Source organism: Pogona vitticeps, chromosome 2 (genome assembly GCF_051106095.1).
Source record: "Pogona vitticeps strain Pit_001003342236 chromosome 2, PviZW2.1, whole genome shotgun sequence".
Taxonomy (NCBI): Eukaryota; Metazoa; Chordata; class Lepidosauria; order Squamata; family Agamidae; genus Pogona; species Pogona vitticeps.
The window spans coordinates 259,687,732-259,714,120 of NC_135784.1; the positions used below are offsets into that span (position 1 = coordinate 259,687,732).

Below are 26,389 nucleotides of genomic sequence, written 5' to 3' on the forward strand. Positions count from 1 at the left end.
ATACTGTAATTCTTCATTCTGGGAATTTTTCCTGCTTTTCAGGTACCTTTCAAATGCATCAGTGTGATGCACCCAGCAAAAAGGTCCTAAATTAGAAGCCTTTGAGGTTTAGCTCGGCTAAATTTTAGCCAAGCCTCCTCTTCCTGCCTCAGTGCTAGCTGAGCTCTCTCTTTCTGATCAGGAAGCTAGGTAGAGCTAGTTCTTGTTAAGACTTCTAAGGCCTTTCTACCAGGTGCATCACACTGAGGTGATTGAAAGGTGCCAGAATGGAGAATTACGATATGTGTAGTCCAGAAAATCAAAAATTCCTGTCCTTATCTAGAAGCCTTTTTAGATATGACTATGCCAGAATACAAGGGTTTTTTCTAAAGCAAAAACATGCTGACTAAAGTATAGTTGGTTGGAGCCCAATTTGATCCATTTGAATCAGGATCTCCAAGCAGCCTCTGATAACACGAGCCCCCCTATCTCAGTGGTAAAGAGCCTTTTACTGGTCATGAAATACATTATGTAATATCTCCCCAAAGTATCTGGTATGTACTGACAATCACTGCTTGTTTTTGAGCATGACATCCAGTATTATCCAAGCTGTGTTTTTGTTGTGCAATTGAACTTTTATCTTCCTTTTCTCCAACTGAACCCTTTATACATTTCATTAACACTGGATGATTAAAGGACATTCAAGTAGATTATGGTGACTGCAGAGAGGATTGTATGTGGTTGGGTCTCATCCCACTACCAATTGTATTTGAAAATGAATTCTGTACAGTACTGTCCTTAGTGCTGAAAAGGCAAACATGCAAATAAGTTCTGCTCAGTAGAAAAAAAAATTATAAAGAATTTGGAGGTGGAAGGCATTTGGGAAAAAATACTTTGATGCTACAAGTAATAAATTAAGAGTAAATGAAGAGAATAGTGCAGACATGAAATAATTTTGTACCCTAAACAAAAAGAAGTGAGCAGAAAAGTACTGGGAAATAATACAATTTCAAAAACATTCTGAGAAAGATTGACTGACTGAAGAAGACAACATGGCTTTACTGAACACATAAGAACATAAGAAGAGCCCTGCTGGATCAAGCCAAGGGCCCATCTAGCCCAGCTTCTTGTATCTCTCAGTGGCCCACTAGATACCTCTGGGAGCACACGAGACAACTAGATACCTATCTCCTGATCCCCCTCCCCTGTATGTGGCATTTTGAAGTACCTTCCTTTTAAGCCTGGAGATTATACATTCCCATCCTGGCTTGTAATCTGCGATGGCTGTTCCTCCAAGAATCTGTTCCATCCCCTTTTAAAGTCATATTGGCCATATACCATTGCTACATCCCGTGGCAAGGAGTTTCACAGACTAAATAGCACACTGGGTAAAGAAATATTTTCTTTTGTCTGTTCTCACTCTCCCAATATTCAGTTTGAGTGGATGTCTGCTGGGTCTGCTATTGTGTGAGAGGGAAAAGAGCTTCCCTTTGTCCACTTTATCCATCCCCTGCATACTTTTATATGTCTCAGTCATGTCCCCGTCAGGCTCCTTTTCTCTAGACTAAAGAGCCCCAAACACTATAGCCTTTCCTCATAAGGGAGGTGCCCCAGCCCAGTCATCATTTTAGTTGCTCTCTTTAGTTGCACATATTATATAAGCTTTATTCAACTGTTCTGCCATATCTTGTTTTATTTAAAACATGGTAGGAGAATGGTGGTAATGCTGTGGTTGTGTTTCTTCAGCTATTGTTGAAATATTGTCCATCAAGGTCTAAAATAAAGTTATGCCGTTATGCCAGGTGTTCTGCCCTAGCAATGCATAAGTCAGTTGCACTATTGGTTGTTCCATTCACCTTTTGACAAATTGCACAATGTACCAATGCAAGTTCTTCATGGATAGCACTTCTGCCTTGGCACAACTTCAGCTACTACAAATGTAACATTGAGTTACATCCATGCAGCTATACAACAGGATTTCAGCTGGTGCTGAACAAATTTGGTTGGCTAGGAAAAAACGTAATTCTAAAGCACGCACTGAAGTGCAAATGTGAAACAGAAAACAGTATACATGCGTAAGATTGCTCATTAAGGTTATGTATATAGCTGGATGAAAAATAGTATTTTAGGATTAGTAATTTAAATCATACGAGGAATGAACTGAAACTATTGTGTTTAACCTGAGGATACATGAGCAGTTTTCAAATTGATGTCACAAACAAAAGCAACCATTTTTCATTTGATATGCAAAGTGCAATTGTTGGTCAATTCCACTTCATACTGCATAGTTTGATTAGAAGTGTTTTTCCCCAGGAGTCTTTCCGGGCCATGCCTGGCAAATGCCAGGGTTGAATCAGGCATCTTTTTGTTTCTGTTTTGTTTTGTTTTGCTTTTTTCTCAGAAAGAGTTCTTCGGCTTATTATGTGTTCATCTGGATATAGATATGACCTTAATGATTACACCTACTGATTGGTTGTTTTCTCCTAAAAAAGGACTAGGTCTGGGAAATTCTTTGGAGCTGGTTTTTGAGAAGCTGCTAGTGCTTCAGTGGTAAGAGAAGGGAAGTGACATGTGTTGATATCGTGCTGGACTTTGTGATCTCCAGTGGTTAATATGGTTGTGCATTTTTTCACAGTGTAACTTAAACTAAGCTAATTTGCTTCTTAAAATAATCTTAAATAAGTACATGATTTCACAATATTGCATGTGTAGTTTAATTGCAGTTCTTTTTGACTGAAAATAGTTTAATGAAGACAGTACTACTTACTTTCTCTGAGCCTTTATATTTTTTTCTGCACCTAAATCTGTGGCTCCATGTGTTGTTGAAGGAAAGGATAACTAATAATATAGAGACAGGTGATTATGTTTAGGACTGAAAAGTAATAAACTGAATTCATGATCATGTTTGCTTTCCTTTTGATTTAAAGTGAGAAATCTTTGCTTGCTTTTGATTCATTGACAGAATAAGTCTCTATGGACTTTTTACTGAGACAGCCTCAAGGTAGCATTAAGCCAATAACTTATTTAACGTATCAAAAATACAATGGTGCCTCGCATAACAAGCGCACCGTTTAACGACGAATTCGCATAGCGACACATTTTTTGCGATCGCTAATTCGATCGCACTGCGATGATCTAAATGGCCGAAAATCGCATTGCGATGATCGGTAAGCGTTTCGCTTACCAATCTTTGCATTGCGATGTTTTTTTAAATAGCTGATCCAAAATGGCTGCTGGGTGCACAAAATGGCCACCTGCAGCATTTTCGCGCGCTGCCCTCGCTTACCAAGGCGGCGAAAATGGCGGCGCTATGGGGGATCTTTGCTCAACGGTGAGTTCCCCCCCCATAGGAACGCATTGAACGGAGTTTAATGTGTTCCTATGGGTTTTTTCTTTCCATTTAGCGACAATTCTGGATAGCGACGTTAATCCTGGAACGGATTAACGTCGCTATGCGAGGCACCATTGTATAGACCTTCAGTACTCTCTAGCTTGTGCAGACAGGACTTGTTCACCACTGTGTTTTGGCCTAAATTTTAACTTCTCCAGGCAGCTAACTACTTATACCGAATTACAGTACCAAAATATCGCTTTGCCTTTTCAAGGGCTAGATTTAACTGCTTTCCCTCAGCCCTTTTAAAAGGGTGTTTTAATAACACCCCATACAGTGAAAGGATTTGTCCCTGCGGGAAATAAATTATTGAGACCTTGGTGCACATCATTTAAGAATGTAGCTTATATAGGATTTAACATATTCGATATTTTGTTTCAATCATGAGCAAATGTACAGGTCTACCTCCCAAAGGCTACCTGAAGTTTCTGTTGTCCAGAGAGAATCAAATAATAACACAGTTAGTGGCTAAGTTTTTATTTTCAGCCATGAGAATTCGCAAAACGCTATAGTAAGATTTTATATTATATTATGTATTTATTTTATATGCTGTATTTTATCTTTGTCTAATTGCGTCTGTGACCGCATAATAAACCTTTATAAAACTTTATAGAGGGGATAATAATAATAACCTTTGAACTGCAGAAAAGGATCTTAAAGTAATTGCTAACGTTTCAGTTGTTTGAAGTTCACAAAAGCTTATCCTGTCATTCATAAACTTTCATGGTAGTCTTTAGGATAGTATAGACCTGTTTCTTATTTGGTTGCGTTCTCCTGCCTTTACAGCTAGGGTGAGCAATAGTAACCCATAAAACTCCATTGTATATCACAGTACCCAGCCTTGCTTTTCAGAATTGCAGCCTGATTTGCATACATTTGGAAATGTGTGTTTTATTAAAGTTCAAATTTGAAATATTTATTCACTGTACAGCATAGTGCAACATACTGTATTGAGGACTGGATAATGAAAATAAATTGAGGACGGTATGATAGACTGAACTGTAAAATGCCTCTGATAGTCCAGTAACACCAATGCTTGATATAGCTTGATGTGTGTAATATTAATAGCTTTTTGTAGTGAAGGATTTGCATAGTTCACTGTATTTTATTTTTGATGTCTTACTGGGAGAGTAAAACATGCAAGAAAAATTGTAGAAGACTGCTTTTTTCATCCTAATGAGTGCTCTTTTTCCATAAGATCCTGCAATATGATCTGTAGATCAGAAGTCTTTTCTTTATTTTAAGATGATGTTCAACTGAGAAAGAAATATTTTTAAATATCAGTCTGTTTTTTTATAGTTTTAATTATCACTAATTGTGTACTTATTTCACAAATGCAATGAATACACACAAATCCTTTCTCTCCCCCCCAACACAAGAGTTTTAAAATGAATTGTTACAAATAAATAGTTACTTGCAATTAGTTTCTTTCTCCATCAACTAACGACATATCGTCACAATTGTTCACATGTGGCACAACATTATTTTCTTTTACAGTTAGTGGGGCTATGAGAGCTAGCTTCACCAACACTACATCTTTCCAGTGCTAGCTTAGGTTGAATGTCAAAATATGTCACATTTTTCAAGTGCTGGTTCATGTTACATGTTGAGTTGTTGCCTCATACTTACTCTGTTGTAGGTGTTGTGGTGAAAGTGAAGTGGATGAAAAGAGAATCAAAGCAGGATTTGTTTTATATTACAAGCCAGGAAGCATTTTTTTAAAAAAGCAACAAAGTAACCATTCATATATTTTTTTTAAGAGATAGGAAGCTTGGACATCATCACAACTATTCTGATTTCTAAAATCACAAAGCAGTTTCCAAGACTTTTCAACCAATAGTTACTTCTCCTTGGTGTGTTTCTTTTCCCATTCTGCCATGAGTGTACAGCTGTAACTAGCTGTAAGTCATCAGTACTTTTTGTTTCAATGCTTTTTCATAACACGGCTTAGTTTTAGCTAAATAATCATCTTAACATAAGAGAAAATCATCCATTGAATTCCCTGTGCATTTTTCCAACATAGCTTCCTATTATGTGCTAGTATTTGCATTCATTTTCTCATCTTCAGTTGTTGCTGACCTCTACTGTGTTCTAGCTTGTCATACATATGCTTGTGTTTTGCTGCTGTGAGTTTAAGCAGTTTGCTTTAATAAAAGAGCCATTGATGATACTTCATGTTTTATTAAAAGCCGTTTTGTTTTAAAACATCTGTGACTTCAAGACAAGTGTGGGGTAGTGAAAATTAATTTATTTTTACCTAAAGCGAAGACGTGTTCATGCAAGATAGCTTTGAATTATTTTTAATGGGTGCAGAAAACTAGTTTTTCATCCGGATGAGCAAACATGTTTCACAGATGTTGAGCAATAAAAAGGATCCTTAACAGACTTTATTTTTAAATGGCTTATTAGGGCAGTCTAAACTATGCTGAATGTCTCAGCAGGTGTTTAAATTCTTCTAAATATGCATACAGCATGTGTAGCATTTTGGTAAATAAAATTTTAGAAGCAGTTTTGTTGCTTCACATCTGGAGACAGTGGAAAATGTTTATAAATCTGGTAGGGAGCCTTTACTGAAACAGTGTTCATAAATGTTTGCAAATATTAATCTCGTGTTTTCTTTAGCAATTTCTGAAGCATTTATTTGAAATAATGACTTCCAGACAAAATTAAGTGGGGAGGTTTGCAGCTGTGGTACTGTGTAGAATTGTTCTGCTTCATTTTAAGAATTCCTGTAAAGATTTTGTGAAGAATATTGATTGTGGTCTTCTAATATTGCATTGTACAGCCCAATGCTTGACAAATATTGGAACATGGTCTGAAGCACATATGGCAACATCTTTGCTGAAGCTTAAATATTGTGGTTATGATCAGAACATTAACAGAAGGCGACAACAGTGACTATGTGCTGTGTTTGTTTATTGACTGAATTCTGTCCCACTCCTCTAGTGGCAAGTCATTACTCTGAGCAGCATACTACAGAAATAGACATAAAGCAATGAGCATAAATTAAAGGAACATACAAAAGACACCTTCCTTAAATCCAAATACATCTTTAAAAGAACTAACACCCAGGATGGCAGTATCTCCTGATGTAATGTTCTGTCATTGAATATGAGAGATTGTTAATGCCACAGAATAAATGGCTGATCAAAACTTTTTGCACCCTCTATGGTTTTAAGTAGCAAACAAAAAAAGTGTATTGTTGTGTACTCTATGTCCTTCAACATGTACTATGGAAGATTTTATGTTAGCTCCCTGAAATGCTCTTGATGTTGCCTGTTATTGGGCAAAAATTATTTGATATATTTATTAATTGTACTGTGTTGCATCTGATGTGAACAAATAAAGAAAGAATAAAAGTTCAACTCACTATGCTAAGGCAGAATGTAGAACTGAAACTGTAGTTTATTCTTAAAGCATTCTGTGAGGGAGGAAGCCTGGTAATTAGCTCTTCTAAACACCTGTTGTATCTTTTATACTGATTCATTGCATCCATTGGAACACTGTGCAGGATTTCAACAGCTGAACCTGTCACTTGACAGCAAATCTCTTCAAGAAAAAAAAAAGGTTTTATCAACACTTTCAAAATTACTTGTAACCTTTTAAGGACCTTTCTTCAGATGGATTAAAATATGGAGATTAGCCCTGCAGGACCCAACCTAAACTGTAATCAGCTCCTTCCAAAAGCAAGCCCTACCTGCATGTTATATATATTGCTTCACTGGTGTGAAGGAATATATTTATTTATTTATTTATTTATTTATTCAATTTATATGCCGCCCAAACACACCTTCCCTGGCTTCTTTGTTAACTAAACCCTCTCTACCTTCTTTGTAAACCAAATTGCTGTTTGGCTTCCTTACTCTCCAGAAGTGGTCTGAACTCTGCCGGGTATGTAAATTCTCACATTCTTCATTCTAAACCATCCTCTCCCATTTGATTTGCTGTGTCTGCCATGATGCAATTGACTAAGAAGTATTTGGAAGAACAGAAAATTGACTTGTTCGTCATACTATTTTAACTCAGAGGACCTATCCCCAGAACTCTGAGCTAAAGACACTCTGTAGGTTTGTTTAAGCTCTTAGTTGGTTCCAGATTTGTTGCAGCAGCACTTAATAGTCCCATATTTGTTCAGCTGACTTTCATGCAGCTTAACCTTGCAGCTGTCCCATGAGAAGTTGTCCATTGTCACTGAACATGTTGAAGTGCGATAGAAACTTTACAATTAGCATTATTTCATTCTACTAGAGCACCTTTCTGTGATCATTATAAGTGCCCTCTTGTTAATATGGTGTAACTAACCATAAAAGAAACTTGACCCACTTAATGCTAGATTAACCTATAGCTACAACAAGTTTGTGCCATATTTAGCTTTTTCCTTGATCTGTAATTTCTGTGAAAAGTAGGGGTAATGCAGCAAAATGCAAATAGATTTTTGCTCTGGTGTCAAAATGTTCGTAAAATGTGTTAGGTGGTTGACCCGTATAAGCAGGAAACGGAGTAGTCTGAACTTGAGAAAAGGAACTGCTTTTATTATCGTTTAACATAGGAGTATCGACCACAACTTCTGTGGGCATCAACTTCTCCCACTCACTGAACTTCTTATCTATTTGTCCATTTTCATTAACAACATAATTCTGCTTCAAAACGGGGGAGCCAGCCCAAAACGTTCCTTGTCAGTGGGCTTCCGTAGGGGGCACTCCTTACCATGCAAATTGTCCTGCAACAGGGGTGGCGAGCCCAATCCCCCTCGAGAGGTGGTTTGTTGAAGGTCGAGTCTGGGTGTACCACCTTCCTTCAGCAACCATGTCCTCGCGGGAAGATCACCATGGTCCATTCTAATGTTTCTTGGACCACCACTCTTTCTGGTTTCACCGCGGGATCTGGCAACAGTCCTCCCACTCTCAAATTTGGGAAATCATCAATCAAACTTTTCATTCCACTTGCTTTTACCTCCTCTTTCTCTCTTTCCTTCTTGCCCATTACTACTTGAAATTCCTACACACTCTCCTCGCCTTTTATCTCCTCCTCCCACACATCCAACCATTGCTCCTCCCCCTAATTCTTTCTTTATTCTGATTGGCATACTTCAGTTTTAACCCCTTCTTGTCTTTTATTCTCCCCTGGCTTCCCTTCTTTTCCTTCTCTCTCATCGGTGTTTCTTTCAATGGGAGGAGACGGCGCACTAACAACCTGCTGTTCTTGACATCTGGTATTTTGCGTTTGACTTAAGTTATTGGGCTGTTAATAAGGCTTGAACACTAAATTGTCATTTATTGAACAAAACAATCATGTTAACTTCTGGGTAGCTCAATGGTTTAGGTATCTAACTGAAGCCAGAGGTTGAGAGTTTGATTCCTCTCTTTGACAGGGACTGGTCTCGATGATGCATAGGGTACCTGCCAGCTCTGCAATCCTAAAATGATGATAATGATTCTGCTAGTGAAATCGAAAAACTAGAGACACCTTTCAAGGAAGGATAAACATGAGGAAAGAAATATTATCTCAGGTTACCACCTGTAGTTTACCAGACCCACAGCAAATATATAATCTTGAAAGTATAGTATTGTTTTAACATTGCTAGTCTAATTTCAGAATAAGAAAAAAGAATTAAATCAGAAATGGATGCAGATTACATGTTACAATTTACTTCCTATTGAATTTACCATTTTGATTTAATTAGCTTTAATGGTCACTGCATACAATCTTTGAACTCCCATTATCTTTTTAATTTATGTTGCATTTCATGGGAATGTTTTCATTTTAGCATTTGGAATGTTAGAGTTTGGAATGTTAGATTTAAAAATCATTTCTCTTAATTTTGAACATTGTACGATTAATCCACTGCTGTTAAAGTTTAAAAATCAGAAGCATTTATTCATTACTTAAAAAATTCATTCTGAAATAAAAACTGGGATTTATGGGGTTCCTTCACTGTTAACTGCAATGACATGTTTGACATGATGAGTCTTCTTGAAGTTGGAGGAGGTGGCTGGGAGAGGCTAAGCTGTCTGGGAGCTGCAAGATGTTAGAAATTTCTTAGTTTTTCCTGTCTATTATTCTTCATACAGGGTACATCTCAGGAAATGATCAGAGCCTAATACCTTGCATCTCCCACAGAGCTTAGCATATCTGAGAAGGAGACTTTGTTAGTTTTAAGTGATTAAAAACACCTGAGAGGTCTTTGATTTTTTGACTACAGTCCCCAGAATTCTGGCTGAGGAATTTCCTGAAGCCTTCTGGTGACTGTAGTCAAAAAATGTGGAAGTCCCATGCCTATTTCATTTACTTTTTTCTCAGTGAATGTAATGTTAACACATTAGAATTAACATATTTCTCAAGGTCAGCTTTCATCCAAAATGCTATGCATAGTAGATGCTGGGTGGAAGAGGCAAAATAAAGGAGATTGTTTTTATTGTATAATTTCTTAAAACATAGAATCATAGAAAAGTGAAGCTGGAATGGGCCTACAAGGCCATCAAGTTCAACCTCCTGCTCAATGCAGGAATACAGTCAAAGCATATCTTCTCGGTGATTATCCTCATTTTTTCTTGAATGCCTCCAGTGTTGGAGCACTCACCAACTCCCGAGGTAACTGGTTCCACTGTTTTACTGAGGTTGCTTCACATGGATTTCAAAGATTTAAGATGGTGGATAACTACTGTAAGTATTCTGACAAATGATACTAATAAAAATTCCAGATAAGATGATAATGAGAGCTACAATTTGATGACCAATGTGTGACATTGGTAAAAAAAAGAATCTGAACAATTTACTCATCTGATATAGTTAAATGTATGCCAGATGTGTCCGTTTAACTCCCTTCTCTGTTACTATGGTGTATGGGCATTACTATTTTCTACTTTTCTTCTTTTTAAGGCTTCTTGTAAGATCTGTTTGATCTTGGACTGGCAGCCACAACTGTATTTATTACAAACATGCATATTGATAAAACTTCACAGAACAGATTTCTCAGTCAAAGCTTTTCCAATGCTGCAAGCTCCCAGATGCTGACACGTATCAATCATGCTTTGAGGTTGGCTTTCAAGTGGTCAGATGTTTGAAGTATGAATGCACCAGAATTGTAGCAGAAAGGGGAAGAATAAAAGAATGAAAGAGATCTAGAAAACAATGTCAAGTTCATTATTGAAATTTCCAAGGGGGGTAGCTGTGTTGCAACAAAAACAATGAAATATTTTGTGACATCTTACAAAAACGGCTTAGTTGGCATCAGCTTTCATGAACTGCAGTCCATTGAATTAGATATATCAGATGTTTTGAACCAATGGATTACATCCCAATGCCCTTTAATTAATTAGTATATGCAATAATGAAAACAAAAATGTATGAAAAATATATAGAAGAGATAGAACATTCTGGAACCCTCAAATATAGCCCAGCTACCAAAAGTCTATTAAAACAAAATATTTATAGTTTGTGCAAAATGCAAGGATTCCTTTTTAAATACATTCTGACAAAAATATAAACAAAAGCAAAAAAAAAAATCCTGTGGTGTCTTCAAAAATACCTTTTATATTTCAGTGTGAGATTTCACTGATACAGACATTTCTTTTCAAATATACAGTATGTCACAGAAGTGAGTACACCTCCTCACATTTAATAAATATTGTATATCTTTTCCTGTGACAGCACTGAAGAAACTACACTTGGCTACAATGTAAAACAGTGAGTATACAGCTTGTATAACAGTGTAAATGTGCTGTCCCCTCAAAATAATGCAACACACAGCCATTCATGTCTAAACCGCTAGCAACAGAAGTGAGTACTGTGTGTTGCGTCATTTTGAAGGGACAGCTGTTATACAAGCTGTATACTCACTGCTTTACATTGTAGCCAAGTATCATTTCTTCAGTGTTGTCACATGAAAAGATCTACTAAAGTATTTATGAAATGTGAGGGTGTGTAGTCACTTCTGTGATATACTCTAGTTCGTCTATAGGAAAAGAAGCATCTGCCTGTAAATTGTGAGAAAGATTGATGAACAAGACCTTGATCTCCACACAGCAACAATCTCATTCCTCTGTTTTGTTTTGTTTTTTAAAATGAAACAACCATAAGGGTGGTGTGGAACATAGTCCCAACCTGAAATCTGTAAATGTGGAATTCATGGTGAACTAGACAAGAATGATCTTTCTGCAAAGTGCTTAGCAAATAATTCATGGAGAATTTCAGATGATTTTGGTTCTAAAGTGCCCTGAAGTAGGAAACAATCAACCATAGGACCCCAAAACTGTAGCTGGAAACAGTATGTGTGTGAACTTGGTGGTTGTGGCGGGGGGTGGGGGACAACATATGACATTTCCACTACTAATTGGCGAGAGTCTTTTTCTGCAGAACATGAAGCTTGTGGAAAGGAGCTAAAATCATTCACTGTTGCCTAACTGTTAAAATGTATGATAAATGAAGCCCAGTAAATAGTGAAAATATGAGAAAGGTGATTAAATCTGACAATATTCTTGTAAGAAGCTTGAGATGATAAATATCTCTTGTGATTAGTTATTTGGTGCAGGGAATTTAGCATCAGTCTTCACTGATTTATGAATTGTGACAAAACTGTTTTTTGAAGATAGGTGTGTAGATGTTAAATCAAAGTTGAAATTACATGGGCTCAATTGGGGTAATAGAAAATGGCAGACTTGACTTAAATATAATTTTTAGTTTTAGGCATACTTACTTGGTAGTAAGTATCAGAGAAAAGTGGAAGGATTTGCCCAAGTGCTTGAGGAAACTCTTCCAGGCCTGGCTGTTGCAAATGCCCCTGAACAATGGGAACATTTCAAAAATGCTGTTTATAACACCACCTTGTCCGCATTTGGCAAGAAGACTGAAAAGACGGCAGACTGGTTTGAAACCCATTTAGAGGAGTTGATGGCAGCCATCAAGGAAAAGAGCAGAGCTCTAGCAGCATACAAAGCCTGTCCTGGTGAGTACAACTTGCAGGTTCTTCAAGTCGCTCATAGCAAAATCCAACAGGCTGCCAGGAGATGTTCTAACGATTATTGGCTTCAGCTGCTCTCAAATACAGACAGCAGCAGACACAGGTAACATCAAGGCAATGTATGACGGAATCAAGCAGGCTTTAGGTCTAATACAGAAGAAATCTGCTTCTTTGAAGAGTGCTACAGATGTGATCATCCAGGATCAAGCACAGCAGATGGAATGCTGGGTGCCACACTACTCTGAGCTATATTCTAGAGAGAATGTAGTAACCAAAGAGGCATTAAATTACATTGAATGCTTACCTGTCTTGGAAGAGTTAGATAGGGAACCAACTTTAGCAGAAATAAAAGCGGCCTTGGATTCCCTCGTCGCCTCCAGTAAGGCACCTGGGAAGGATAACATCACTGTTGAAGTGCTGAAGTGCTGTAAAGAGACCATCACCGAGCTGTATGAAATCTTTTGTCTTTGCCGGAGGGAAGGTGGAGTACCACAGGACATGAAGGATGCAAGCATCGTCACATTGTACAAGAACAAAGGAGACAGGGGCGACTGTAATAATTACCGTGCCATCTCTTTTCTCAGCATTGTAGGGAAGCTGCTTGCCCGTGTTGTGCTGAAGAGGCTCCAGGTGCTTGCAGACAGTGTCTATCCAGAATCACAGCGTGGATTTCGAGCTAATAGATCCACCATCGACATGGTATTTTCCCTCAGACAGTTGCAGGAGAAATGTTGGGAACGACAGCCACTCTTTATGGCCTTCATAGATCTTACAAAGGCCTTTGATTTGGTTAGCAGCGATGGCCTTTTTAAAATACTTCCCAAGATTGGATGTCCACCTTGACTCCTTAACATCATCAGGTCCTTTCATGAGGAAATGAAGGCTCAGCATCAGATCCCTTTGATATCCAAAGCGGAGTGTGTCCTCATGCTGACTCTGTTTGGGATCTTTTTTGCTGTCATGCTAAAGCACGCTTTTGGAGCTGCAACAGAAGGTGTCTGTCTACAGACTAGATCAGATGGAAAGCTCTTTAATCTCTAGATTGAGAGCAAAGACGAAAGTCCAGTTGAAATGCATGAGGGACTTCCTCTTCACCGATGATGCAGTTGTTGTTGCCCACTCTGCTGAAGAGCTTCTACAACCTATGAATCATTTCAGTAAGGCCTGTCAAGATTTTTGATTAACAATCAGCGTGAAGAAAACACAAGTCATGGGCCAGGGTGTGGACTCAGCTCCCTCTATTACCATCTCTACACAAGAATTGGAGGTTGTTCATGATTTCGTATACTCAGCAATCTCTGACACTCTCTTTAGATGTTGAGTTGGATAAATGCATTGGCAAAACAACTACCATGTTCTCTAGACTCACAAAGAGAGTATGGCTGAAAAAGAAGCTGACAGCATATACCAAGATCCAGGTCCATAAAGCCCATGTCCTGAGCACACTCCTGTACTGCAGTGAGTTCTGGAACCTTTGTGCACAGCAGGAGAGGAAGTTGAACACGTTCCACATGCGCTGTCTCCTATGCATTTTTGGTATCACCTGGCAGGACAACGTTCCAAATAGAGTAGTCCTAGAATGAGCTGGAATTGTTAGCATGTACAGTGGTGCCTCGACTTATGACCATAATCCGCTCCAGAAGCTGGACGTAACTCAAAATGCGGTGTCCGCATCCCCTTGCCAGGGACGTGCTTTCCCTTGCGGCTCCAGACTGGCTCCAGACTGGCTGCTTGGGCGGCAGCCACAGGTCCCAGGCGAGTGCAGAGGCGGTGAGGGGGGGGGTTGGCTGTGGACGGCGAGAGTGGAGGGGCGGTGCTGGCGGCTGGGTAGTGTTGCCAGATATAAATTTTGGGGGGAGGGTAAAAGATAAAAAAGTTCCCAGTCCCCTGGTTTAGTCGGAACTCTCCGATATGACCTGTCTGTCTTGGGTGTCCCTGCATGGCATAGCCTATAGCTTCTCTGAGTTACTCAAGCCCCTTCGCCACGACAAGGCAGCAATCCATGAAGAGGAACATTGTCTATATTATGCTTAATATCCTGCTCCTCTAGCAAAATTGCTAATCTAGGTGGTATAATCATTAGTTTTGACAGAACCTCTCTGGATCTAGATATACTTGGAGGCACATGCCATGAAAGCTTCTCACTCCTTATATGTCTTTGACACCCTAGCAGTAGGTGACTTCATCGTTAAGATATATATGTGCTTATATTATTTTCACTAATTTGCAAAATAACTAACGAGCTAACTGATGACAGAATCAGCTATCATAAGCTAACAGAAACAGGCATCAAAGTGTAAGGACAGTCCAGAACTGCTTAACCCATCACCTCTTACAACAGCTAACTCCAGAAAATCTGGGGTAAGGATCTTGTACTTTTTGAAGTGATATCCAGTCATATAGCCAGATGAGATTGGTTTCTTACCAGTTTCTAGCAGTTGTTTCTCTCCCAAGTGACCTCTAATAATCCTGATGTCTACCAGTTTCTAACAGTTGCTTAAGCATGGGACATAGGGGAAATATTGATGCAAACCAAAGTAAACCCACTCGGCATGTCAAAGGTCTTCTGCATGGACATTAAAGCTATTTATTATGAATATACATCATAGTGATTAAAGGTAGTCAAGAGTAAGTTTATAGGACTTTGACAGATGTAAAAGCAAATTCAGCTAACAGTCTTGGCTCACAGTGAAGAATTTTTTTAAAAAAATATTATTATATCAGCTAGTAGACTCTTGTCTAGAAGAACGGGATATAAATCAAATAAATAAATAAATAAATAAATAAATAAATAAATAAATAAATAAATAAATAAATAAATATTGGTGATGAATTTTGTGATAATATATTTAATTAATGTTCGCCTTACATTGTTTTTATTGTAATACTTTGGTTATCCATATAGTCTTAATACTGTACTATTTATTGAATTGAATTTGGTAGATATTGTAAATTAGCAAGTGGAACTGGATAAAGATTGCTGAAGATTTTAATGAAGGCTCAAGGCAATGCGCAAGAATTCCTTTGAACATCAACAAACTCAGTACCTTCAGCAAGACATTTGTTAGTTCTGCCTGTCTTGTCTATTTTGTTTCCCCCATCGTTTAAATCCCTTTATGTATTTTTTTTCCTTACAGTCTTTTCTTCTCTCGTTTAATCCCTTTCATTCTGCTCATCTCTCTCTCATGGCAACAATCTACCATAAGGAAATCTGTCTGGCACACTGCCAAATGGATGCATAAAACATATTAAATGGTATTATTTGTTGTTGTTTTATTTCTCTGAAGCAAGTCAGGTTGTTATCACTCCACATCTTTCCAATTATTTAGAACTGTTAGTGATGTTTGGTAAAATATTATTTCAGTCTCTCTCTCTCTGTATGAGTGTGTGTAATGTACCATTATAGTTTATTAAGAAAAGACAGACACGAAACATGATCTAAAAGCAATTATCTGAAACGAAAACAATTGGTTGGTGGGTGGGTGGGTGGGTAGGTAGGTAAAATATTTTTACTCCACTTTTCTCCTTAAACAGGACCAAAGGCAGCTTACGTGATTATATGACAAAATTAAAGCTAACAAAAGTGAGTATACAAATACTAAAAAGGATCAAAAAAATGACATACTAAAAGCATAAGCAACACCAAAACACATTCAAAGCAGGAAGGTTCCACAATCTATTTAAAAACTCTACTCAGGCAGCTAGTCACTCAGGGAAGCTTGCCTAAAGAGAAAAGTATTTGCCTACTTGTGACAGGACAAGCAAAGATAGGGCCAGCCTGGTTTCTTGAGCACATATCTGTTTTATATTTGTTGTAAGCCGCCTAGAGTGGTCACAATGACCAGATAGGCGGGGTATAAATGAAATAAATAAATAAATAAATAAATAAATAAATAAATAAATAAATAAATAAATAAATAAATAAATAAATTGAGCAAGGGAGTTCTAAACTCAGAGAGTAGCAGCAAAGAAGGCACTCCTGTGTGCCCATCAGAAGCACTTGTGAGGATGGTGGGATCGAGAGAAAAGCCTCTCCTGATGATTTTAACACTTGAGCAAGCTCATAAAGAAAGATGTGGTCATTGAGGTAGCTTGGGTCCAAACCCTTAGGGCTTTACAGGTTAGAAGCCCACACTTTGAATCCTTCCAGGAAATGGATCGTCAGCCAGTGGAGCTGCTGTAACAAGGAGATTATCTGGTCCCTGTGATGCTGATGCAATATCAATACAGTATAAGGAAAATGTTCATCATAAAGTCTCATTTACTGCTAAGCCAAAAAATAAACCAGGGAAATAACACATTTTGTTTGATTCTTTTTATATAAATACAAATGTGTACCTTAATATATGTGCTTAGAACTGGGCAGGGGTGGGGGAGAGACCGAGAATATTTTAGGCTATAATTGACTTGCTATAATGAAGACTTCAGTGATTTTATAATCTTCTAGCAAAATATCCTTTTGCAATGTGTTTCTTTGCCAGAATCTGCTCAAATGGAACATATTCCCAGAGCATGGCATTATGTTGTAAAGAACTGCTTTCTGCTGTGAATCACTGCAACCATCCATCAGTTGAACTTAGCAATAAGCTTGTTAGTTTGAGAGTTCAGTGAAGTATTGCCAAGCAGAGCTTGTCAGGTGGCTCTTGAGCATTCATGAAGATACTTTAAAATCTTGGTTGTGAACTCTCAATATACAGTAGCAACTAGTTGGCTGTTCAGAAATGCATCAGACTAGGTCTTGATTTGCTTGTATCATTTTTTTATTTGTTTCCCATAGCTTTATTGAATTCTGAATAGAGATCTGCTCAGATAGTTCCATTTCTTAAAATGCCACAATATTTTGTCCGCCCCCTTTAATTTTGGCTAGATACGTAGAGCTAGAGTAACATGCTTACTTTTTTGGAAATCTTTGGAAAATGTTCATTGCCTTTGAACATTTTTGTATTGATTCATTATAAGATGATATTATGCAAGGATACTATAAAAGTCAGTAAAGGAGCAGCATAGCTTTCATTTAACAAGAATAGTGAATAGCAAGGACTTCATGCTCATGTTCTGAAGGTTTGGTGTCAAGCTAGATCTCTTATTTGCCCCTTTCCTTCTGAAAATGTGTATTAAAAGCATTCTAGCACACTTTCTTTCAAGAAGGCTCTTTTTTTTCTGTACACTTGCTTGCATAGCGTCTGGTATTGTATTTCCTAATGTGATTTTAAAAATGAGTATCTTGTCTACTTCTCCATTGGGACTGCATTTCTGCCCTAACCTTGCAAATTGAAATGTCTTTCTTGAGGTAGTTTAACCAGACTGCATAACAATCTGATATTTATGGTCAAATTAGCTGTCTAAAAGACACCAGTGAACTGACCAGAAAAGCAAATCTGGCTCCATCAAATTTTGTGATCTTCCTGAAAGATGGTTTTTCCATTTACAGTGGACCCCCTATTTACGGAATTAATTCGTAGTGGAACGGTGGCTGCAGGTCGAAAAGTCTGTAGGTCGAGTCTCCATTGACCTACAATGCATTGAAAACTGACTAATCCCGTAACCGGCTGTTTTTGTTCCATTTTTGTTCCATTTTTTTTCTGGTCTGTAGGTCGATTCTCTGGCTGCAAGTTGAACCTAAATTTTGTGGCCAGAGAAGTCTGTAACTTGAAAAGTCTGTAAGTCGAGCTGTCCGTAAGTCGAGGGTCCACTGTAAGTAGTTTGTCTCACTGGACAGAACCTAGGAAAGATTCTGCCTCTTTTGCCATGGAGTACATTATCTGCTTTTATTCTTTTATCTGCTCATGTTTTCTAGCTTATCATTTCAGTTTTTCCTGTTTCTATTGATTTCACATCTTTTGTTTTACTTGCTTTTCGATTTGGTGAGGTCCTAAATAGGTCCTATGTTTAATTCAGAATTTTTTATTATGGCTATTTCAATGTTTATGATTTTCTAAATCTCCTTGTTAGTTTATAAAGTTGAAAGGTAGCATATAAATATACAGCATATAAACAGCAAGACAGCAATTAAAGCAGAAACCTATTAGAAGAAAATATTTGCATATGAACAAAGAGTGAAATAGCGTTTCTGGTGAAAAAAATGCGACCCCAATAGCATTACCACTGAAGCCACAATTTCTCCTTCCCCCCCCCCTTACCTCCTGAGCTGTGGAAATCCAAAACAGGGTAATTGCTAGAGTGATAAAAAATTAGGCAGGTTTGCAAGGGCAAAGGCATTATTTCAGATTGTCTAAACTGAATGCCATGTTGGAACAGATTGGAAAACAGTGAAGATTTTTCAACACTGGAAATATGTTTTCTATTTACTTCCATATTCTGAACCAGCTAAAGTTTCTGAGTAGTCGTCAAGATCATCTCTTCATACAGTGTGTTACTGAGTATAGACTGACTGTTCTTGGATGCACAGTGGGAAATTGAACTCCCAGTCTCTGGCTCCACAGCCATATACCTAACTCACTGAGCTATCCAGCCAGCTATAGACAAATTAGGATTGTATGTAACTATAAATGCTGCTGTAGTAACTGTTTTTCACAATTGAAATATTGTGAATTTGTGAAATCGTGTAAATAGCAAAACTTAGAAACAACTTCAGGCTGGCACTTTGTTGTGGAACAAAAAATGATGCTTGTCAGCATCTATCTATCTTGCTAAATAGAAAAATATTGAATCTGCATATCTGTGAGAGAAAGGTCTCCATTTGCTTGCAGAAGGGCCGCAAGAGGTATATAATATGTATTCCTTTCAGAAGAGCAAATAATTCTGGATGTTATAGTAAAATAATAAAATTAGGAAATTTAGAAGCAACAGAGTATGTGTTTGAAAAATAAAACGTAGCATCTCTTTAATGCTAACCATTCTAATTTTAGCCATTTGTGAAAGAATATAAACAAGAATACTTACAATATTAGTATTTATAAAGTGTGGAATATAGTAGAATATTTTCATCTGTCTGAATGAAGTACATTAACTATTCAAATCTGCTTGATATTAAGTTCAGTACAAAGCTTGAAACTGGAGATCCTTATCTCATTTTTCATTTAATATATGTGTGAAACAGTAGCGGTGGTGATTTCTCTAATTGCTCTACTATCATTACAGTTATAGAGAAAAGGTCAATCTAATAGTCACCAATTAAAATGGAAGAAAGCTGCATTTGTGGCCCTGAAGAGTCATTATGTCAATTTTATGCTGTTCATGAGTGTGTAACACCTTTTTGAGGATATACTGTAGAAATCTAATCTCAGGTATTAGTTCAGGCTTGCTCTATTATAGACAGTTGGTGCTTTGGGGGAGAGAGAACTCTAAGCAACATCTATTAATTGTGTGGTGTTTCATTTATGTGTCTTCTTAGGATTTATGTACTATAAAACCTGCCACCTATAATGAGTAGAAATGGATGTGCCAAGTGGCTGTTTGACCCTCCTATTGTTATGTGTTTTGTTCTGTGAAGAATGATGTTCTATAATTGTGATTCTTCACCCCTTTTTTTAAAAAGATTGCCTTAATTCTAGTTGCACGAATGGTAGTGCTAGTGCTTAATTTGATTTTTTGCAAGAGGTATTTGGATGCTGCTAACTAGGTAAAAAGGGATATGGTGGTGCTGCGGTTAAACCTTTACCTAACCAGGTAAAAAGGCAAGTTATGTTATCACATGTGTTCCTAAATTCTTTGTCCCTTCACTCATTCATTAAAAATTAACATTTAGCAGATTTTTCCTGGGAAGAAACATTATAACCTGATCTCTGTAACTCATTGAGTACAGTTATTTAGTGGTTGAAATCCTATTGATGTAGTTGTGCTTGTGGAAGGGTGATGACATCACCAGCAGGAGATATCCAATAACTAAAGATGTTCTCTTTTTCTTCTGGCTTCCCCAGCTTACGAGTAATTAGTTTAATCATGTAATTGCCTGAGGTATTCTAGGTGACTTCTGGGACTAGAAGTCATTGTTTGTTGTTGTTTAGTTGTTAAGTCGTGTCTGACTCTTTGTGACCCCATGGACCAGAGCATGCCAGGCCCCCCTGTCTTCCACTGCCTCCCGGAGTTGGGTCAAATTCATGTTGGTAGCTTTAGTGACACTGTCCAACCATCCCGTCCTCTGTTATCCCCTTCTCCTTTTGCCCTCACAGTTCCCCAACATCAGCGTCTTTTCCATGGAGTCTTTTCTTCTCATGAGATGGCCAAAGTATTGGAGCCTCAGCTTCAGGATCTGTCCTTCCAGTGTTGATTTCAGGGTTGATTTCCTTTAGGATGTATATAGGTTTGTTCTCCTTGCAGTCCAGGGCACTCTCAAGAGTCTCCTCCAGCACCACAATTCAAAAGCATCAATTCTTCGGCGGTCAGCCTTCTTTATGGTCCAGCTCTCACTTCCATACATCGCTACGGGAAAAACCATAGCTTTCACTATGCAGACCTTTGTTGGCAAGGTGATGTCTCTGCTTTTTAAGATGCTGTCTAGGTTTGTCATCGCTTTCCTCGCAAGAAACAGATGTCTTTTAATTTCATGGCCGCTGTCACCATCTGCAGTGGTCATGGAGCCCTAGAAAGTAAAATCTGTCACTGCTCCATATCTTCCCCTTCTGTTTTTCAGGAGGTGATGGGACCAGTGGCCATGATCTTAGGTTTTTTTTGATGTTGAGCTTCAGACTGTTTTTTGCACTCTCCTCTTTCACCCTCATTAAGAGGTTCATTAATTCCTGCTCAATTTCTGCCATCAGAGTTGTATCATCTGCATATCAGAGGTTGTTGATATTTCTTCTGGCAATCTTAATTCCAGTTTGGTATTCCTCCAGTCCGGCCTTTGACATGAAGTATTCTGCATAGAAGTTAAATAAGCAGGGGGACAATATACAGCCTTGCCGTACTCCTTTCCCAATTTTGAACCAGTCCGTTGTTTCATATTCAGTTCTAACTGTTGCTTCCTGTCCCACGTATAGATTTCTCGGAAATAGATAAGGTGGTCAGGCACTCTCATTTCTTTAAGGACTTGCCATAGTTTGTTGTTGTCCACACAGTCAAAGGCTTTTGCATAGTCAATGAAGCAGAAGTAGATGTTTTTCTGGAAGTCTCTGGCTTTCTCCATAATCCAGCGCATGTTAGCAGTTTGGTCTCTAGAAGTCATAGTATTATGAAAATCCCATCCCTACCCAAAGATTTCCAAAGAGCAAAAGTCTTTCATTAGGCAAAACCTAACGGTAACTTATTCCAGCATTAGCAATTTTCAGTAATGAAAGACTTCCCCTTAACATCTCCACAGCTCCCATGGCTTCCACACAATGAAGCAAATACAGATGAAAAAGTCACGGGAGAGGAGGGTTAAATCTTTCATTCCTGAAAATGCCCCCGTCTTGGTGACATCATCATTCTTCTGCCTGTATAATTATGCCAATGGGATTTTAGCTGTTGTAAAAAAAATGTAGTTGGTTAGTACTGTCAGATATTTTTAATGTTACAGGAGAGTACTGCTCACAACAAACTCCCACAGGTTCTGCTCAGCCCAAAACATGTTGCTCCAGTGATTTTCTCCTTCAGTTTCTTCCTTTGCAATATACTCAGTTCACATAGACCCTACTCTCCTATAGTCACAGTTTTTTATTGGCCATCATTTAAAGAAAGGTGGTTTGGTGCCCGTAAGTAAGGAATTCAGATACAAAATTATGGTTTGCCTAATTCATAGAATTACACAGACCCTCTTCACAAATCTCACATTTAAATATCTTCTACCATAGGATCTAGCATTTCACAAAAACAAATAAAATATGCATGGTGTCTTATGGAGCTTAGCTTGTAATCTCTTAAAAAGTCTTTGGTTTATTCATATCTAACTGCCAATTTCTTTTTATATGTCATTAGAGAAGTATTAAACAATATGTAAAGGAGGGGGAATATGATCGGTTTAATGGGCCATTAATATCCTTGAGGCTTTTGTAATAATTGCACAGATACATTTGTGAACCTGAATTTTAGGTTAATCAGTGCCTTAAGCATACATTTATGAGTCTTATAATTAAGGTTGCTTTAAGTCGGTCTTTGGAGATTTATTGCTTTTATATCTGTGCAGCTTATAATTTACCTTAAGGAAATGTTTTAAATCTCCCATATAGCTTTTTTTTTTGAGATAACATGAGATAGGATGACATTGTTCAAAATTTGCCCCTCTGCTCATGTCAAGACAGTTTGCAGTGTTTGCTTTCAAAATATAGGAGATAATTGAAATTTTTGAATTTCTGATTGCAGTTTTTGATTTGGTATTATTTCTTTATAAAATTTAAGCGCCAGATATAAAATTAAAATGTTATATTTTTCTTTTTAGCTCGCAGTCATTTGCTAAAAGATTGCAATTAGTGTTATCTATTAAATTGTGTTGATAACAGTAATTTGTTTATTAGGAGAAAAGTTATTTATTTATAATGGCCTACTGTTTTGTGAATAAAATTATATCTTGAGGACCAAAAGACTGTTAAATTGAGCTGATTAGTTTTTGAAAAGAAAATATACACAGTATGGAGCATCTATAACTTTTAGACATAAATTATTTCATAGTTTTACTTTATCATTCTAGATATGACTATAGATTTGCTCATTAAATTCTTTTAAAAAATCACCTGCTGCTGGAAGTTGAAAATGGAGGAAATCCCCGAACTGTCTTTGAAAAATTACTGTTTGCAAAAAGATTACAAAGGAAGAAAAAAGTGTGTGAAGTAATTATGAGAAGTGGCTTCCTAAGGTTTGCGTGCCCACACAAATATGATAAGTCTTATATGAAGGAAGGATTTTTGATGGTTCGAACATTTAGAGATGGTTGAAAACACAGTGGCTGTCTTCACAGCTGGGCACACAGCAGGCCATGTGAATTTTGAGTGTAGGATTGGATTTCTTTAAAATAAATGTGGATTCATATGTATTGTCTTTTCTTAATATTGCAATGCAGTGATTAGAAATCCAAAGGCAAGGGTGGATGATAGAATTATCAGAGTGCTAAAATGCGTACACAGAAGTTACCTTTTGACTCACAGAAGCTTTCATCAGGCTGTGCTTTGGATGGTGCTGAAAAAATATCAACATTCCAAAATTCATGGTTGCATGTATAAGCCAGATGTCTTTGCTTAGAGCATATTTCAAAATGGGGGTTTCAATGTCAATTCAGAGGTTCAGGTTTCAGATTCCACCTTGGGTGGTATTCATTCATTCATTCATTCATTCATTCATTCATTCATTCATTCATTCATTCAATTTGTATCCCACTCCCAGTAGTGCTGCAGCATTACTCTGGGTGGGTTACAATCTCATAAAATAGAAAACACAAATGAAAATAGAAATATTAAAATTCATGACAAAAACCCTAAAAAAAGAAAAAGAACGAACGAACGAAAGAAAGAAAACAAGATAGCACCAACTAATCTCAGAGCAAATGGAGGAAAAGAGGGGAGGGGAAAGAAAACAAGGGGGGGGGAAGGTGTTATGAAATGGAATGTTTCTCCCAGTACTCTTAGACAAAAAGATTGCCAGATTATGGGACTTTAATGTTTTTTCAACATCTTCCTTCTGCCACTAGATAATATTGTTAAGTTGACTGTTAATTTTATTACTACTTCCGTGATAAGAGGTTTGCTGCATTGATTTAAATCACTAATCACTAAGACTAGATTTAAATCCTGGTTTTCTAAAGATTCATTCTTGCTGGTATGAAACACATCAGAGATAGATAATTTTATTGTGAGGTGGTCTCAAGTTTAATTGGTTGATCATTCCTGTTTGGACAACTTTTTTGCTATACTTTATTGGAAACAGAAAAATAATTACCTTAATAACAACAATTTAAATCGTTTTATTTAACTAAAACAATAACATATCATATGTATTCTTATGTTCATTTAAGCATCCGTGTTTGTTAACTGAGGTAGTTAAGCAAAATACATATTTTTAAAAATCCCTTAGACTATCAGCATGAAAAACTTAAAATACTGTCCTCTGTAGCTCTTTCATTTTCGTATTCATCTTCTTGTTTGTTCATAATTTGGAAAAGAAAAACAAGCTTTCTTGTTTTGTCAGTCCCAATTTAATTTTCAATTTACAATGAATGAGCCCAAATGGGGAAAAAAAAATCTTTCTTCACCAACTGAAAAAGCTACTGCTGTTGAAAGTGAAATCATTACTTCAACCATCTATAAATCCAGGTGCTTAAGTGATTTTTGCCAGTTCACTGGTGTGTCTTTCTTTGAAACATCATCAGCAAACATCTACAGTGGGCCCTCTGCTTACGAACTTAATCTTTTCTGGAAGGACGTTCGTAAGAAGGAAAGTTCGTAACTAGAAAAAGCATTTCCCATAGGAACGCATTGAAAAACAATCCGTTCGGCAGGAATCAAGGAGCCCAAGGAGTTCCTCTTCCCTCCGCAGGCGAGGAGCAGCGTCCCCGTCCAGGCATCTCGCCTACCTTTGAGGTGGTCTTTTGCGACCCAAGGGGGACCTGAATGCCGCGCCGCCGCTGATGCTCCAGGTTCAAGGCGCGTGCAGAATCTTCCGAGCAGGTGGGCACACGTGCGCCAGCCAGCCAGAAATGAAGCAGCCGAGCAATCCAGGGAGGGAGAGGTTGCCTTTGGCAGCCGTTCGCGCCAAGCTCCATAGAGCTCAGGGCAGGCGACGGGCCGAGCAGCCATAGGCAGGGAAGGGAGCTGCTGCTGCTCCTCCACGCCCTCCCTCCACCCCGATCCTCCCGGGTTTTTTCGCGCCAAGCTCCACAGAGCTCAGGGCAGGTGACAGGCCGAGCAGCCACAGGCAGGGAAGGGAGCTGCTGCTGCTCCTCCACGCCCTCCTTCCACCCCGAACCTCCCGGGTTTTATCGCACCAAGCTCCATGGAGCTCAGGGCAGGTGACGGGCCGAACAGCCACAGGCGGAGGAGGGAGCTGCTGCCTCCCTCCGCCCCGATCCTCCTGGGTCCCCACTGCTGCGATTGACAGCTTCGGAGCTCTCAAAGGGCTTTCCCTGACATGGGAGGAAGCCCTTTGAAAGCTCCAAAGGCAGGGAGGAAGGGCAGGAAATTCGAATTTCCTGCCCTTTCTCCCTGCCTTTTGGGTTCGTAACCCGATCTGCGTTCACAAGTAGGTTCTACTACTTGCGATGAGATCGGGTTCGTAACCTGAAATGTTCGCAACTAGGGTCGTTCGTAAGTGGAGGGCCCACTGTATTTCTTGAATGATTTCTTAGCTCTGAAGTTTATTATACTTGGCATTACAGATGGATGATTGCTGGATACCCGTGTCATAACTAACTTCACTTCCTCAACACTTCAGGTTTGACCGTGGTACCACATATTGACAATATTTGCAAGAAAATGAGCTGGCAACAGTGCTTGTCCCACTCATTTTTGAAATGCTTGTAATTTTAGTGTGTAGTTCTGTTCATTCAGTTCCTTCCAGATTTCAACAGCAACAGCAATTAAACAGCTATTTTTCTGTATTCTGTTTAAAGCTTCATAAATGGTTTTCACAGTGCTCAATGTATGATATTTTGCTTAAGCCCAATCCTGAGGATTTTGGCTGTGGCAGTGCGATCTATTTTCTCTTGATTTTGTTCATAAACTGTCATCAGAATAGACCAGTTCTTGATATATTGCTCAAAATAGTCCTCTGGTGAGTTCCATCTAACATCTTGTGGTAGTGTTAGCTTGGTTCCACCCATTCTTTTCAGAGCAGCTGCTGCAGAATGTTACAGAAGCATTTAGCAATTTCAACATTAGCCTTTATTTCTGGAACACTGAAGTCTTTGGCTAGGAGGTGCGGCAAATTGCGCACTGCAGCCATATGTTATTAGTCTTGTAGTTCCCTCCTACTCTTCCAAATTTCTTCTGGATACATTTGCAGCATTGTCTGTGATCAAACTGTATATTAGACGTATGAATTTTTGTTGACATAGTTTTTGCTGCCACTTATAAGTATATTAAATAGAAAACTATCTTTAAATTTGCTGCTCTCAGACTCTGGAACTCCCTCCCACAAGAAGCCAGGCTGGTCCCATCTTTGTTGTCCTTCTGCAAGCAGGCAAAGACTTTTCTCTT

The 26,389-nt window shown here is 38.2% G+C and overlaps 1 protein-coding gene across 1 annotated transcript in view; it reads left to right on the plus strand.

The window, feature by feature from the left end:
* The window catches only part of FBXL17 (F-box and leucine rich repeat protein 17), a 242,717-nt gene that overhangs the window by 68,133 nt on the left and 148,195 nt on the right, over positions 1-26,389 (plus strand). The gene's annotated exons all lie outside the window — the stretch shown is intronic.